The sequence below is a fragment of the Phascolarctos cinereus genome, unplaced genomic scaffold, assembly GCF_003287225.1.
Source record: "Phascolarctos cinereus isolate Bilbo 61053 unplaced genomic scaffold, phaCin_HiC Scaffold_4;HRSCAF=312, whole genome shotgun sequence".
NCBI classification, from domain to species: domain Eukaryota; kingdom Metazoa; phylum Chordata; class Mammalia; order Diprotodontia; family Phascolarctidae; genus Phascolarctos; species Phascolarctos cinereus.
The window spans coordinates 269,269,511-269,283,932 of NW_027555847.1; the positions used below are offsets into that span (position 1 = coordinate 269,269,511).

The window sequence follows — 14,422 nt, forward strand, 5'->3', positions numbered from 1 at the left end:
TAGGTGCAATGGAATATTTTCATATTTATCATTCAGGCAGTTAAGGATGCTCAGTGACAATACACTTAAGGATAGGCTTATTTAGGAAATGACAGAAAAATAGAGAAAATCAAGGCAACATGGGAATCAAGGTTAAGTAATTTGTGGAAGTCAACTTTAACTATTAACATCCTGCCCCTTGTATTTTTTTGTTCTAACCACAAAACACTTTCCTTAAAAGGTAGTTATTTTAAAGGAAGGGGCTACTAGGTGGCATAGTGCATAAAGTGCCTGGCCTGAAGTCAAGAAGACTCATCTTCCTGAGTTCAAATCTGACCTCAGACACCAACTGTGTGACCAGGGCAAGTCACTTAACCCTGTTTGCCTCACTTTCCTCATCTGTAAAATAAGCTAGAAAAGGAGATGGCAAACCATTTCAGTATCTTGGCCAAGAAAACCCCAAACAAGGGCATGAGGAGTTGGATACAACTGAAAAGACTGAACAACAGCAATAATTTTTAAGGATGGTCTCCTCCAAAGATGTTAAATTCTTGAATTCATTCCCTGAGTTATCTATCACTTGCTGGTGGGGTCCCTATTTGTATTGGATTTGGGCTAGAAAATGTTAGTATTTTAAGGGATTCTTGACCTTATTGATGTACATGTTCCTTATAGCAATAATAACTAGCATTTATATAGCATTCTAAGGTTTGCTGAGCATTTTACAAATATGATCTCATTTTATCCTCATTAGAACCTTAGAGGTGGGTGCTATTATCATCCCCACTTTACAGTTAAGGAAGCCGAGGTAAACAGAGGTTAAATGACTTGCTGAAGGTCACATAGCTAGTAAGTACCTGAGGCTGAGTTTGAACTCATCTTCTTGACTCCAGGTCCAGTGCCACCTAGCTACCTTATAAAACAAGATGGTCAATCTATCTATACCTTTTCACCCTTTGTCCTTCTTATCGATATCTTTCCCTAAATCTTTCATATAAGAGCTACCCAATGCTCTTTCTATTAATATTTTATGGATTTTATTGTCATACTCAGGTTGCCCATCTGTTAACTTTATGTGATTGGTCTTCTTCCTTTTCTGTTCACTTATAATCAGCCGTTCTTGAGCTTCTGGGAACTTCTGGGAAAACTTGCAGTGATTTTAGTGTATACAAGTCGAATGCTTCTTCAGAAGGCTAACTTTTTAATACCTGTAGTCTCCTGGTGATGGCCTATCAACTGTGAATCATGAAACGACATGATCTCAGAAGAATCAAAATTGGAGGTGACTCAAAGGGCAACAGAAAGAAGCATGGCATATAAATAGGCTGCAGCAAATTGTTAGCAATGATACACTTTGAAGAAATCAGATAAACACAGGAAATAAGACCTATTGTTTGCTAGCAATAGTTACATCATCTATCCTGATGGACTAACTTAATGGGTTGCAAGCCTGTGATGAGCAAAAACTGTTCTCCATCCACTTTGTTTTTCTAGTGTGGATAGATAGGCTGAACGTTTTTGAGTAACCAAGGATCTTATTGAAATGTCTTTTTATGGGCCTCCAGGCATTAAGCTCAAAGACAACCAAAAAGAAAAGATTTGGGAACATCTTTCCAGTGATAGGGAACCCCTCTTCTATTTGGGCTTTGCCCAAGATATTCTCTGTGACATCTGTGAATACCTTCAGCGAGCATGTCTCTCCCTGTTTTATGCCTCATTTGATATCAGTACACAGTAAATCACTCTCTTCTATGTCCTATACAATCCATTAACATTGGGCTCCTTGCTGTTCCTCGAATAAGACACTCCATCTCCTGATTCCACACTTGGAATGTTCATCCTTCTTGTCTCTGTCCCCTGGCTTCCCTCGATTCCTTCAAGTCTTTGCTAAAATCCGGTCTTCTGTAAAACATCTTTCCTGGTCCCCCTCGGTATCAGTGCCTTCTCTAGGATGCTTACCTCCAACTTACCCTGTATTTATTTTATACATACATAGTTTTGCACATTGTGTCCCCCATTAGGATGTGAGTTTCTTGAGGGCAGGGGCAATTTTGACTTTCTTTTGTTTTCCCAAAGTTAGTACAGTGCCTTTCATACAGCAAGCATTAAATAAAATGCTTATTGATTTTACTGGAGGCATTTTGAGTATGGGCTAGTGGAGATGAGAGAACTCATGATTTCCTTAGTAAAGTAGGAGGCAAAATTATTTGTTGAAAGATAAAGGGGTGGACTTGAGAAGAGAATAAAAGGTTTGGAATAGCTTCAGAGGGGAGTGAGATAGAGAGTTAAGGAAGACAATATGGAATGCTGTGCAGCAGGAAAGGACCAGTGAAGTTTAGATGACATGAATTTGGATTATATCCAGCTGGTGTGGCTCTATAACTTCCTCTACTAGCACTCATCTGTCTATGAGCAGGAGAAGAGAAGGCAGATAGTTGGAGTGGCCCAAATTTGAGGACTGGCAGAAGGTGAATGATGAAAGAACATGAGAGCAAAGGACTTGAAGGTGGAGGGGGGAGTCATCAATAGGATCAAAACTGTGAAGAGAAGAAAATAAGGCCAGAGTAGAGGTGATGCATTGGGAGAATGAGGAAGGGGAGAGGGACTGGAAACTAGTGAAGAGGAAGAACAGGTTTAGAAGTGAGGAAGAGGTAGAGGTGGAAAGATAGGAAATAATGCTGAGAAAGTAGAATATCAAAATTTGAGATTATAAGGGTATTCCTCTTTTTTAAGGCCAGGTTTTCAAGTTGTAAGGATGTGGGGGCAAAAAGTCCTGATCTACACATGAAAAAGAGCAGGAATGCCTTGAGTAGCTCGCAGTGGTAATGACCTCGTCCTTACTATAGATTGCCTCTGTAGCTATTCTACACTCCACTCATTTACATGGGTGAATGGGAGAGACTTAGAATTAAAAAAACTGGGGAATCCTGAATCCTAGTATTATTTGATAACCACTAGGGAAACAATCACTTTCTGGTTTAAACATGAATTTGGGAAGTGTATGGGGCAGCTGAACATTTGGGGAGTGTATTCCACAAATACCATATGTTAGAGTTAAGTCTTTCACTAAAGAGAACCAAAAGAAAAAGCTAAAACTGAGGGCACTAGCTTTCTGGGATGACCTTCAACTTTACTTTTGGAAGATGGAAGGTCTTAAAGCCAAGACTTTGAAGGAGCAGAATCAGAGAGGTTTTTGCTGATTTGACAGTTTGAATTATCCTGGCCACAGGTGTACCTTCTATATTTGTCTTCTTTACATACTGGGCACTGGCATGCCTCCAGTTAGTACTGTAGTCATCTGTGGGAGAGGATATCCCTGGGTGTGTTTTTTCCCCGTTACATTCTTATGGACTCAACATATCCATCCTCCATTTCTCAGCTACCATTCTGGTGCATGAAATTTTGGCCTACAAGCTGTTGTCTTGCCGCTAGACTGTAGGCTTCTTGAGGGCAGGGACCGTCTTTTGCTTCTTTTTGCATCCCCAGTGCTCAGCACAGTGCTTGACACATAGTACACAGTTAATAAATGCTTATTGATTGATTAAAGGAGGTTGCACAACTCTATCTGTTGCTAAACCAGAGGATAGGTGAGACAGATTTACTAGAGTAATACTATCAGTTAAAATATTTTAGACTTTTCTGGAAGGGGACACAGCTGGGCTGGGTGGGACAGATAAGGAACCCTGTTAGATGAGCTTCTTTCTGAGGATTAAGGCCTCTGGATCTCCTCTGAGACTTAGGCTGTGTCTCCGGTTTCTCTGAAGATTCAGGGACACCTCTCCTAGTATCCCTTTCTTAGCTTGTCAGCCAAAGTACTTTAACCCATCTAGTTGGTATTGACACCCGGCCAATACTGCAACTGTACCTAACTTATTTTTGAATTGTCACAGGTGCAAGACTTGTAGATTTTTCGAAATACCTGTCAGAGAGTCAATTGGCAATTGGCCAGCTGCAGTCGTCTTGATATAACTATTTAAGCACATATAATTTTGTATTTCCCCTAATTTATGCCTATCCCACTCAGATCTGCCCTCACATAAGTTAAGAAATAATCTTTCAAAATAGGAATGGAAGCTTCCCCAGTATGTACCGATGTTCCATAAGGTACAGCTGGATCGCTTACTGTGAAATATGAGGTTACCGGAAATATATTCTGTGTTCCTGAATGGTAGGTTGGGATCACTGAATGATATGCAGACTTAATTATGCAAGGATTGCCATATGAGAACACTGAACAATAATGTATGGTCATTACTGTTGATCAGCCAGATGGTTTGTAATGAGATGCCCAAGTGTGTTCCCAGATACTCTGGCTCCTTATGAACCCATCACCTCATTTGCAGCTTTGTCCCCTCTATGATGTTGCTTAGCAATATCCTAGACTACAGTAGTTATTGATCTTTGTCCTGTGATGAGCTAACTAAGGGCATATTCCCCATTATTTTTCCATCTTCTGTATGATCAAAAGAGGACAAATCTGTGATCTGGTGTGTTTGGATGGAAAGGGTTTGAGATGACGTATATTTGCTTCAAAAAGAAAACTGTACAACTGAAGCAAGTTAACAAACGAACACACAAACAATAAAACTAAGCACAGTGTAAAGGTTTCCCTTTCTCCCAAGGGCATTTGTGAGTAGGAGGTCTTTGCTGAAAACTGTCAGAGCATATTTGGTTCAGTTGTTAAGAAAATACATAAAATGTGACTGAAAGGGTTTTTTTTTTGTTGCTTTGTTAGACTGTTTTTTTTCAAAAAAAGAGGAGAATAAGACTACCTCACATTTATGTGCTAGTTTTCCTGCAAAGACTTGAGTGTTTCCACAGATATATCATTTTATGTTCACAAAATCACAAAGAAGTAGCCACAGGATCACAGGATTTGGAAATGGAAAGGAACTTTGAAATTAACTGGTCCACTCCCCTCACTGTACAGACAAGGTGGCCGAGGTGTGGGGAGGGTGACCTGTTCAAGGTGACATAGTTATTTAGTAGCAGAGCCAGGAATCAAACACAGATTCCCTGATTCTAAGTCCAGTTCCCTCTTCACTATACTTTGCCGCTGGGATGTTTAACCACATTAGATAGAACAAGAAGCCAAAGCACTTAGAGGTTATAATTTGATCAGGGAGACATAGTAAGTCACCACATGCGAAAGAACTCAGGATTAGAGTGCCCATTTCTTCTGACAGCTGGGCTAACATTCAAGCATCATATAGCAGAGGAAAGAGGATGGACTAGGATTTAGGGGACCCAGACTCGAGTGCAATAAATTGTCAGTGGGATTTAAGGCAAATCATCTAATCTCTTAGGGCTTTAGTTTCCTCATTTAAAAATTGAAGAGATTCAACTAGATGAACTCTAAGGCCTCGTCTGTCTTTAAAATTTATGTTACAGAAAACCAAGAAAATCTGAGTTCAAGACCTGCCTTCGACACATACATTCTCTGTGTGACTGTGTCATTTAACCTCTTGGGACCCCCAGACAACTCTCTAAGACTATAAACTGCAGGTAAGTTGTTCATCTGAATTGGTTAGAAAAAAAATAACTGTATTCTATTCCACCTTTGCTAGTCTCCAGTCCTGCTAAAAGAAGCTTATGGCCACAAGACTCTTGCCTTAGACACATCTAAATGATGGGTCAAGCTAGTATGTATACTTATGAGCAAACTAGGCAACTTTTCTACAAAAATTTTTTAAATTTCAGTGTCAAAGGGATACTCTTTTACTTATCATGTACATGGCTTCATAATTTTAGTTTTGGTTCATGTTTGTAGCAGCACACATTATAAAAGAATAATAGCAGTTCACATTTATAAAGTACTTTATGGCTTATGTTTGATTTCCTCATAACAAACCTGCTGGGTAGGTTATAAAATGGGGATCAATCATCTTTACCATCACCATGATCATCATCTAACTGTACAGTATAGCCTAGGGAGGTATCATTATTATTGTTGTTATTATTTTTATTATCCCTTATTCTACAGATGAGGAAACTGAATCTCAGAAGAGTTGTGTGGTTTGCCCAACATCACGTAGCTAGCATATAGTAAAGCTATTACTCACAGTCAGATTTCCTGACTCCTAATCCATCAATCTATTGCATCATACCTGCCAGTATGATCCCATAATGATTTATTCTTTTTCAATGGGCATTTCTGAGGAGTTTTAATGTGTATCAAAGTATATGTGGAAAAGTTTTTCAGGAAAAAAAATGTCACAGCTTTCAGGGGGAATTTTCATGGTACCATATTAGATGGTAGAAAAAGACTATACATTTTTTAATGTCTAAAAATGCAGGACAGCTAACCTTTTTTTTTTTTTTAAAATTACATTTGGGGCTTTATTTCTTACCCTAGGAAATCTACTTTACAGGGTTTAATTTTTTTTTTGCCACAAACTTTTAAAGTAACGTATTTCTTAATTTAGAGTTTTAGCATAATCTTTAAAAAATTACACACCTACAAAGAACAAAACTTACATTAAAATAACATATACAGAGGGAAGACATTCACTGGCTTTATATTGCTGCAGCTCTATAAACCAGGAATTAACCTGAAAAGGTACTTTGATGGTCACTTCCTGTCAACCTCTTGGTATAATAATATCTCAGCTCACATTTATATAGCACTCTACAGATTACAAAATGCTTTCCTGCCAATACCACGTGAGGTAGATTATAAAAGCTTAATTGCCCCCATTTTGCAGATAAGAAAACTATGGTTTAGAGAAGGTAAATGGTTCAACTATAGTCATGAAATATGAGACATATTATGTATTCATTTTCTGAAAGATGCACATTTCCCTTTTCCATGTTTCAAGGCCTGCTTAAGTGCTTATGGAAAGTGTGTGGACAGAAAAATTCTATAATATCTTTGCTTGTGGTTACATGAACTTCTCCACAAATAAGGCAGATGTAGTATGGCCATGTAGTGTTGTCTTGGCCAAGACTCCATATACTAAAGATGGAAGCTTGTAGGTTCAGACAGAACTTTCTCAGAATCTCCCTACTTGACCTTCCCCACCTCCAAGAGCACTGCCTTGAACTTGAGGCTGAAAGGACTTTGGGGAAGCTGAAACAGGGAATGCAGCAAGACCTTGGCAGGTGGGAAACTAAGGAGACACTGTCACTTAGAGTGCATGGAAAGTCTCCAAGAGCTGCAGGAAGTCACAAGCAAAGGCGATGTGAAGGATGCATAGAGTCCAGGGAAGAAATTGAACTGATAAGTTGGAGGAAAGACCAACCAGTGGTCTTCCTTGCCTCTTCCCCCTTCCCTCCTTTGCCTGCTCTGAACAAGATGCCTCCCTCAGGACTTGGGAGGTATTTATGTTTAAAAGTTTACTTTGCTCTCTTAAGCTTGCAAATGTGATAAAATTGCTGCTGAAGAAACCTTTTAAACTCCAGCCAATGCCAGAGTATTAATGTGCATCTCTCTTCTGTATGACAGGATACTATTGGGAAAGTGCTGGATAGGTAAGTATCTAAACTGCTGTGACTACCAGAACAAGAGTTCTGGCTGGGGGCTTGTATTCAAAGCAGAGAGGGCATTATTCATTTATTTGAACAGCTTTCCATAGGAGAGAGAATACATTCATTGAGGTTTCTCTGGGCATCAAGGTGGGGCAATAACACTGTGGGAGTCGTGGCTGGGTGGATGAGGTAAGGATATTTTATCTTTGCTGTACGACCAGTTTAAAAGGAAGCCACATCCCAGAAGGCAGAGGGCCTAAAGAAATAGTTAAAAAGTCACACCATAAGAGAACTGAGTTCCAGGGTAACCCAGCACACAAAAGGGTTAGTGTGGGGGATGATAGGACTGATGGCTTTGACTGCTTGCTTACTAGCCCAGCAAACATTGTTACAGGTATAAAGCAATAAGACTGATCGCAACAAAGCAATTGGAGAACCATTGTCATTATGCTACTATCAACAATTCATGAATTTAATAGCAGAATTAAAATCTAAAATAGAAGACATCCTAAACATGAATATTTGTTTTCAAAATGTCGCATTTTTACAATTTGTATGCCCAATTGCTTTTATTTAATCATAATATTTTAACAAACCTAAGTCTAGTTATCTCTTCTTTTATTTTATGAGTCCTAATATTTTTTCTCGATTTAGTATATACTATTCTACAGGGACCATGTCTTTGAAGTTCAATCAAAAGGAAGGAAGAAGTACAGTTGAGAGGAAAGGGAAAAATGCTTGGCCCTACCACTGAGAGAGACCCAATCCAATGCTTCTTTTAATGGAAGGGTATGTCCCTTTCAGACTTTAGCAAATCTGCTGGTCATAAGCAGGTAAGTTACAGAGACAATGAAATAAGAGTAATTGTGCATCCCTGAACGTATTGTTTGTTCTTTGAAGAGGGCAAACCCCCTTTCAGATGCTAGTGGATCATCCTACTCCTAATAGAGGTCACAGGGCTCTAAGGAGGGGATTTGCCTATAAAAAGAAGAGCAGAAAGAATGGATTTCACTACCTTTTTTCTCCAGTTACTCATTTGCATAGGTCAGCTGGAGAACCTAAGAATTAAGCAAACAGAAACACTGGGGAACCCTGAACCTTAGAGGTATTTGGTGGATCAATGGACAAATGGCCATTGTCTAGTTTTGGCCCAGTTTGAAGATTTGAGAAATGTACTGGATAATCACCATAAATCAGGGTGTGGTTGCTCAACCAGGGGATGCAGCCATGTATAGGTAGAATTCTTGAAAGGAGAAGCTAATTTCCTATCTTCTCGCCTCTAGAAATGGGAGATGGTAAGCATCACAGTCCAGGCCCTGAGGGAGCAGAAACAGAAAGGCCTCTACCAGTCCTCAGCTACAGGTCTCTGTTTTATTTTTCTAAAAGGGCACAGAATTACCCTAGCTGAGAATCGTAGCTGGGTTTGCGGGGGACAGGAACAACATTGCCCATGGAGCCCAGGGGAGTCTAGCAGAGATACTGCTATATAGTGTGGTTTAAGTCCAACCCAGCAGCAGACTGATTGGGAAATATACTGACTAGTGACCATGTTCAGCACAGATGTGAGACCAAGCATGGTCCTGCCTGAGAACTCTGTGAAGACAGAGCGGAATTCTGTGCCCTGAAATATCAGGAGATGTGAGCTGGCTTGGTCAAATATTTAACCTATTTGTATAGTTCACTAGTATTTGTGCTCACCCTTCCTATAGACTCCGTGTGTGTATTTGTGGGAGAGGATGCCTCAGGTTTCTGCACAGTAATGTTTCACAACTACAGTGTTTACTATGTCATCTTACTAAATGCCCTTGTAAGAGATAATTGTATCTATGGGCTGACTGATGATGGAAGAATATTATTAGGGGTGTGTGAGCCGTAGTGCACCAAGAGGATGGCTAGAACCTTTGAGAGGTAGCAGCTATTCTCTGGGGACCCAGCCCATAAGTGTGAGTGCCACTGGGGAGAGTGTCCTAGAGGGGATGCTACATCTTCAGCACGGCCACCGAAAACAAAAGATTTAGCAAATGGAATATAAAATGAATGCTCCATTTTGGAGTTGGGGCTTGAAAATGCTAGTAAAGAAAACGGAGGCCACATTTTGGATGCTCTCCCAGCTACTGTCTCATGGCTTGGATGGATTCAGTGGTTTCTGTCAGTCAGAGGGAATTAGTGCTGCATTGACTAGGGCCACAGTGTGTGCTCACAGCTGGAGCCTTTATCCCAGGTGGATTCCTTCACTGTTGTGCACCTGGACAGTAAATAGTCTGGAAAAAGCAGACAGAGAAGACGTCCTAAGGGGGAGGAGAGGAAACAAAACAAAAACAGCAGATGCCACAGGAGGAAAAAAAGAAAGATAATGTGGGAAGTAAGAAGTAGGTGATGGCAGGAAAATGAAATAAAAATGGAAAAAAGACTACGTAAAGACGATAAAATGCACATCACACCAGTGTTTCATTTTATTTCAGACTTGCATCCCTATCTAAAACAAATTAAAAAACCATTATAAAAAGTGAGAGGGAACACAAAAGAATTGAAAAGGCAAAATTCTCTATATTTCATCTACGTTTTTATTGTCGCTCAAATCGATCCTATTTTAAAATTCCCTTATGAGATGGTGTTATTGACCAACTTATTATCTGTTTCAAGACTGGTGGGATTCATGCCTCAAGTTTCAATTTTGCGAAATTAGAAGATTGGAGGAGATGATCTCTAATGTACCTTCCACCTTTAAATATGGCTCTAAAATGTAGCATGACTTTAGAATGCTAAAAAGGGAGTTAAAAGTCAGAGGTGACTCCAAAACAATGGACTGTGCACCTCAGATTAAACATGTGATGACTTGGATGAAGTAAAGATTCTCGATTAGGCTAAAGGCCAAAGCAACTATGCCCTTCTAATCATTCCCTGCCTCTTTCTCCACCATGGTCTTACTTAAGTGCTTTTTGAAAATGAAATTTTAAAATCAGTAATTGTGTTTCCTAATTTTTGCCAGTGTAATCTAAATGAGTTTTTCCTTCATCAAGGTTAATGAACTTCTTGTAAGCTATGGATCACAGATCTGAACTAGAATTTGAAAAGGGAAGTAAGTGTTCTGCAGCGAGATTGCCCTCTCACCATAGAAAGGGGAGTCACACTCTTTAAATGCTGAAACTTCAATTAGAAACTCTGCCATTCATGATTACTTCTGCTCAGCTAAAGAGCTTGATCGACAGAAAGATTAGTCCAGCAATTATATTAGAGAAAGAGACCTGAGTTCTTAAAAATAATAAATAGACCTCTCCTTACAGGCAAATAAAAAGAAAAAAAAATTGAAGACATTCTAGCCAACCCACTGAATAATGAAAAAAGAAAAACAAAACAAGATAGTTGTCAGAAAAACCCTCAAGAAGATTAAGAAAGGAAAAGGCAATCAGTTTTAAAAAGACAATGCCCTTTTTTTGTTATTGTTGAATTGTGTCCGTCTCTTTGTGATGATTTTCTTGGCAAAGATGCTAGAGTGGTTTGCCATCTCCTCATTTTACAGATGAGGAAATGGAGGCAAACAGGGTTAAGTGACTTTCCCAGGGTCACCCAGATAGAAAGTATCTGAGACCAGATTTGAACTCTATTCTTTCTATCTCCCGGCCATGCACTTTATCCACTGTGCCACCTAGCCGGGGAAAGATAATTAGACTTAGGTTTGGATCCTGCCAGCTAAGTAACTATGCTAAAGTCACTTTCCAGTTTTCCCATATGTAAAATGATTATGATATTCCTTACACTAACAACCACACAAGGTTTCCATGAAGAAAAACACTTTGTAAACATTGAAGTGCTCTAGAAACTTGACATCATTATTCTAAAAGCAGCAAAGTAGTCACTAGAAGAAGGAAACTCCATGTATGCTCTTATGGTTGGTATTTTTATTGCTACTTTTCAGTTTCTCTGATTGTCTCTTATAAGCTAATTCTTACAAGTGCAGCTAGTATCAAGAATAGAGTGTTTAGCTCTATCTAGCAGCAAGATTCTTAGGAATAATCTATCACTGATGGACATGGAACATAGAAGAAGAATTTCATACTGGAGAGAGTGATTAGAAGATTTGGACCTGAATAATTTCCAGTTAATCAATCAAGTTGTCAAATGATTAATGAGTATATATATATATATACATATATATATATAATATATATATGTATATATATATATATAAGCTGAATTATATAAATCTTGACATTCCGTCTATAAGTAAAACCAGAAGAAAGAAAGAAGGATGATTCACAGGTACTCTTCAAAGAGAGGCAAAGAAAAAATATGTTAGAGTAAGTTTTATCACATACTGAAAGACAAGAAGAAACATTATTTCATGGGACATTTGATCATTGCTGCTAATGATAAGTATTTGCAAAACAAACATTATGAAAATAATTACAGCTTTTTTTTTTTTTTACCAGCATCAGTTGAAAAGAATAAGGGGGTAGAAAAATCCTACAAAGAACTTCATAAAACCCTCCAAATTAAATCAACATATACCCTGATACTTGGGAACTTTAATGTAAAAGTGAGATAAAGTGAGAAAAATGAGAACTGTATGGGAAATCATGGTTCAGTAAGAAGGAATGCAAGAAGACAAAAATGCAGATCATAAAGAAGCATCATCCCTTTTGATCATGATTTTTTTGAGAAAAAATTAGTAGGTTCTGGACATGGCAAATATCAAATTAAAAGCATAAGGAAAAGATAGACTAGGAAAAAGAACAGAAAAGACTTGTAATTGATGTAGGAGTTATGCCTGAGTCAGCTATCTGTATTTAGTCATATCATCAACTTGTCAGAGCTAAGATCAGAATTTGTGAAAAATAAGAAAAAGTGTTATGGTGTATACAACGTAATCTTGAACTATTTAAACAAGCAATTGACAACCAAAAATGGGAAATGGACAACGTAAATGACATCAATGCTGACTCCAATGATTTTATCAAGATTAGCCAAGATCAATTAATTGCGACAAGGAGACCCAAAAGAACCCAGAAAGTGCTTGAGTCAGCAAACATCTGACTTGCCAAATGGAGGGGGATGGCTGCCAAACATGACACTGGATTAGAATATAAACTTGTTTGTAAAACATTACAAAGAAGGATGATAGATAATTAGGAGCAGTACTATCTCATAAAGCAAAGAGAAACAGTGGAGGAGACAACTAATTTAAACTAATTTAAAGAACACTTGGCAAGACAACTACAAAGCAAAGTCTTCCCAAGGACATTTAAGGATGAAAATAGTAAGTAAAAAAAAAAGAAGAGAAAGGATTTGTAAAAATTGTCATAACAAATAATTTTCTCCATCAAGAAGAGTGGAACTTGGATGCTAAACATCATAGACCTGGACGTGCTTATAGAAGAGGAAGAAATGACACTAAAGAGAACAAAGGCTGGACCAATTACATAGACAAGGGATCTGTGTTAGAGAGAGGGTATTGCAGGATGTATATACAAATCCTCTGAAGGAGGGGATGATACTAAAGATCTAAAAAAATCTTGGTCCTTGTTAATGTAAAAAAAAAGTTGACTGAAAGAATGCCAATAACTCTCATTTCTACACAAAATCTTCATGGTAGTCATGAATTGAGGGCATCTTTGATGAGGATGTTATTAGAAGATAAACAGATTTTCACAAATGGTACTCAACAATAGACTGCATCTTTACCATTTCAAAATTAACTACGAGATGTGGAGAATTCGATTGTATTTATCATTTGTTGATTGCAAACAAAATAAAACCATATTTGAATAGGTAGAAGAATATACTAGCCCTTACAGACCCTTTTACAGCAAGATGTCTCTCATCCAAACATCAAAATCAATCAAGGTTCCTTGAAATATTTAGCTAAAAAAGAGCACTATTCAACAAACCCCTGTTCATAAACATTTAAGAAGGCATAAGACAGAGAGAAGTATGCTCTCCAAAAGTGTTTGATGCTGGGAGAAGCCCGAGATGAGGAGGGAACCTTTGTGGATGGACAGTGAGCTCCTCCAGAGGTCTCTGTTTGGGGATGATTTTGTGCTCTTAGCATCAAGACCCAGAACATTGCAGGGCCTCCTGGATGAGATCTATGGTCACTCAAAAGAGACTGGCTTCACCATCCACATAATAAGGACCAACTAGACACCAGTGGACATGTATATGTACATACATCTAAGTACACAAATATGTACGTATGTGGTGGTATATTTATAAATACTCATACACTTATGTATACACATACGTATATTACATATATATATATATATACACATATATATTTGTGTGTGTACATATGCATGTTTGTATAGGGGGAAGACGGGTAGAGAGGCAGTGCAGTGGATACAGTACTCAGAAAGCACTCTATCCAAAGTTCTGGAGAATTCAGGAAGACTCCTCTCCCTGAGTTCAAATCTGCCCTCAGACATTTACTAGTTGTATGACCCTGGGCAAGTCACTTCACCCTGTTTGCCTCAGTTTCCTCATCCATAAAATGAGCTGGAGAAGGAAATGGCAAACCACTTCTGTATCTCTGCCAAGAAAACCCCCAGCTGGGGACATAAAGTCAGATATGATCAAACAACAACACTCTAACCTCTTCTAGTACTAATGATCATCTTAACACTGAATAGGCTTCTAAATATTCTATGTGGATAAGTCTTCTTTCTCTTTCTTCTCAGACTTTGATTTCATTAAGGTTTGCTATATGCTGAGTTCAGAAAAGGTTTGCCAAGCAAAGATTTCAGGCTGATTCCATGTCATGAACCATAAACTTGGAATTCATTTCAAATGTTTTATCAGGGCAAACATAACTGTGCTCTAAGATGAGGTCAGGGGCAGCTAGGTGGTTCAGTGGACAGAGTGCTGGGCCTGAAGTTAGGAAAACATCTTCCTAAGTTCAAATCTGGCCCCAGACACTTACTAGCTGTGTGACCCTGGACAGGTCACTTCACCTTGTCTCAGTTTCCTCATCTGTAAA

The 14,422-nt window shown here is 38.6% G+C and overlaps 1 protein-coding gene and 1 long non-coding RNA gene across 5 annotated transcripts in view; one reads left to right on the forward strand and one right to left on the reverse strand.

Annotated features, from left to right (window-relative positions):
• Nucleotides 1-14,422, reverse strand: part of SLC24A2 (solute carrier family 24 member 2) — a 299,391-nt gene that overhangs the window by 108,365 nt on the left and 176,604 nt on the right. The window lies entirely within an intron of this gene.
• The window catches only part of LOC110220543 (uncharacterized), a 70,608-nt gene that overhangs the window by 47,807 nt on the left and 8,379 nt on the right, over nt 1-14,422 (forward strand). The window contains exons 2-4 of the long non-coding RNA XR_002327901.2: nt 5,371-5,484; nt 7,424-7,449; nt 8,101-8,279. This is a non-coding gene — a long non-coding RNA (uncharacterized LOC110220543). The remainder of the gene's footprint in view (nt 1-5,370; nt 5,485-7,423; nt 7,450-8,100; nt 8,280-14,422) is intronic.